The 3,377-nt window shown below is 41.8% G+C and overlaps 1 non-coding gene across 1 annotated transcript; it reads left to right on the top strand.

Annotated features, from left to right (window-relative positions):
- Positions 1-2,348: 2,348 nt before the first annotated feature.
- Positions 2,349-2,456, top strand: LOC130952982 (small nucleolar RNA R71). The gene has a single exon (XR_009075156.1). It is a non-coding gene; the product is annotated as a small nucleolar RNA R71 (small nucleolar RNA).
- The last annotated feature ends 921 nt before the right edge of the window (positions 2,457-3,377 follow it).

Genomic DNA, 3,377 nt, shown 5'->3' with positions numbered 1-3,377 from the left:
GGGTAAAGGTTCGGCCATTATGGGTGGGTTTGGGAGGGAAAGTGGTTTGAATTTGAAGGGTGAGGTTGGTGGGGTTTTATGAAGGATGGATGTGAGTGGTGAAGAGAAAGATGGGATTTGATAGGTGAGAGGTTTTTGGGGAAGAGGTGTTGAGGTGATTGGTGAATGGGGGAAGAAGAGAGAGAGTGATGGTAGGGTCCTGTGGGGTCCACAGATCCTGTAGTGTCAAGGAAAAGTCATCCCTGCACCAAATGTTGCTCAAAATCACGTTTTGAGCCATTTCTGGCGTTAAACGCCGGGCTGGTGCCCATTCCTGGCATTTAACGCCAGGTTCTTGCCCTTTACTGGCGTTTAACGCCAGTCTGGTGCCCCTTTCTGGCGTTAAACGCCCAGAATGGTGCCAGACTGGGCGTTAAACGCCCAACAGCTAGCATTACTGGCGTTTGAACGCCAGTTTCTTCTCCTCCAGGGTGTGCTGTTTTTCTTCCTGTTTTTCATTCTGTTTTTGCTTTTTTCATTGTTTTTGTGACTTCTTATGATCATCAACCTACAAAAAAGATAAAATAACAAAAGAAAATAATTAATTATAAAACATTGGGTTGCCTCCCAACAAGCGCTTCTTTAATGTCATTAGCTTGACAGAGGACTCTCATGGAGCCTCAGAAATGCTCAGAACCGTGTTGAAACCTCCCAACACCAAACTTAAAGTTTGAATGTGGGGTTTCAACACCAAACTTAGATTTTGGTTGTAGCCTCCCAACACCAAACTTAGAGTTTGACTGTGGGGGCTCTGCTTGGCTCTGTCTTGAGAGAAGCTCTTCATGCTTCCTCTCCATGATGATAGAGGGATGTCCTTGGGTCTTAAACACCAAGGATTGTCCATTCACTTGAATGATCAACTCTCCTCTATCAACATCAATCACAGCCTTTGCTATGGCTAGGAAGGGTCTGCAAAGGATGATGGATTCATCCATGCACTTCCCAGTCTCTAGGACTATGAAATCAGTAGGGATGTAATGGTCTTCTATCTTCACCAAAACATTCTCTACAAGTCCATGAGCTTGTTTTCTTGAGTTGTCTGCCATCTCTAATGAGATTCTTGCAGCTTGCACCTCTAAGATCCCTAGTTTCTCCATTACAGAGAGGGGCATGAGGTTCACACTTGACCCTAAGTCACACAAGGCCTTCTTGAAGGTCATGGTGCCTAGGGTACAAGGTATAGAAAACTTCCTAGGATCCTGCCTCTTTTGAGGCAGTTTCTGCCTAGACAAGTCATCCAGTTCTTTGGTGAGCAAGGGAGGTTCATCCTCCCAAGTCTCATTTCCAAATAACTTGTCATTTAGTTTCATGATTGCTCCAAGGTATTTAGCAACTTGCTCTTCAGTAACATACTCATCCTCTTCAGAGGAAGAATACTCATCAGAGCTCATGAATGGCAGAAGTAAGTCCAATGGAATCTCTATGGTCTCATTTTGAGCCTCAGATTCCCAAGGTTCCTCATTGAGGAACTCAGAGGAGAGTGGTGCACGCCCACTGGGGTCTTTCTCAGTGGCGTCTTCTTCCTCTCTATGATCTCCATATTCGGCCATGTTGATGGCCTTGCACTCTCCTTTTGGATTTTCTTCTGTATTACTTGGGAGAGTACTAGGAGGGAGTTCAGTAACCTTCTTGCTCAGCTGACCCACTTGTCCTTCCAAATTTCTGATGGAGGACCTTGTTTCATTCATGAAACTTTGAGTGGTCTTTATTAGATCAGAGACCATTGTTGCTAAGTCAGAAGTATTCTGCTTAGAACTCTCTGTCTGTTGCTGAGAAGATGATGGAAAAGGCTTGCCATTGCTAAACCTGTTTCTTCCACCATTATTGTTATTGAAACCTTGTTGAGGTCTCTCTTGATTTTTCCATGAGAGATTTGGGTAATTTCTCCATGAAGAATTGTAGGTATTTCCATAGGGTTCTCCTAGGTAATTCACCTCTTCCATGGAAGGGTTCTCAGGATCATAAGCTTCTTCCTCAGATGAAGCATCCTTTGTACTGTTTGGTGCATTTTGCATTCCAGACAGACTTTGAGAAATCAAATTGACTTGTTGAGTCAATATCTTGTTCTGAGCCAATATGGCATTCAGAGTGTCAATCTCAAGAACTCCTTTCTTCTGACTAGTCCCATTGTTCACAGGATTCCTTTCAGAAGTGTACATGAATTGGTTATTTGCAACCATTTCAATCAATTCTTGAGCTTCTGCCGGCGTCTTCTTCAGATGAAGAGATCCTCCAGCAGAGCTATCCAAGGACATCTTAGATAGTTCAGAGAGACCATCATAGAAAATACCTATGATGCTCCATTCAGAAAGCATGTCTGAAGGACATCTTCTGATTAATTGTTTGTATCTTTCCCAAGCTTCATAGAGGGATTCTCCATCCTTCTGTCTGAAGGTTTGGACTTCCACTCTAAGCTTACTCCATCTTTGTGGTGGAAAGAACTTTGCCAAGAAGGCATTGACTAGCTTTTCCCAAGAGTCCAGGCTTTCTTTAGGTTGAGAATCCAACCATATTCTAGCTCTGTCTCTTACAGCAAAAGGGAATAGCATCAGTCTATAGACCTCAGGGTTAACCCCATTAGTCTTGACTGTGTCACAGATTTGCAAGAATTCAGCTAAAAACTGATGAGGATCTTCCATTGGAAGTCCATGGAACTTGCAATTCTGTTGCATTAGAGAAACTAATTGAGGCTTAAGCTCAAAGTTGTTTGCTCCAATGGCAGGGATAGAGATGCTTCTCCCATAGAAGTCGGGAGTAGGTGCAGTAAAGTCACCCAGCACCTTCCTTGCATTGTTGGCATTGTTGTTGTTTTCGGCTGCCATGGGTTCTTCTTCTTTGAAGAATTCGGTCAGGTCCTCTAAAGAGAGTTGTGCTTTGGCTTCTCTTAGCTTTCTCTTCAAGGTCCTTTCGGGTTCAGGATCAGCTTCAACAAGAATGCCTTTGTCTCTGCTCCTGCTCATATGAAAGAGAAGAGAAAAAGAAAATGTGGAATCCTCTATGTCACAGTATAGAGATTCCTTGAAATGTCAGAGGAAAAGAGAAATAGAAAGAAGAAGGGGAAGAAGAATTCGAACTTTAATTAGATAAGGTTCGAATTGTGCATTTAGAAGGAGTGGTATTCCATAAATAGAAGGATGTGAGAAGGAGGGAAGAGGATTTTCGAAAATTCAATTAAAAGATTTTGAAAACATTTTGAAAATTTGATTGATAATTTTTGAAAATTGAAAGTGGAAGAGAAATCAAGTGATTTTTGAAAAAGATTTTGAAATTAGAAACTAAAAAGATTTGATTGAAAACTAATTTGAAAAAGATATGATAAAAAAAATATGATTGAAAGG

This window comes from Arachis stenosperma, chromosome 9 (genome assembly GCF_014773155.1).
Source record: "Arachis stenosperma cultivar V10309 chromosome 9, arast.V10309.gnm1.PFL2, whole genome shotgun sequence".
In the NCBI taxonomy this organism is placed as follows: domain Eukaryota; kingdom Viridiplantae; phylum Streptophyta; class Magnoliopsida; order Fabales; family Fabaceae; genus Arachis; species Arachis stenosperma.
This window is presented reverse-complemented; position numbering and strand designations above follow the sequence as displayed.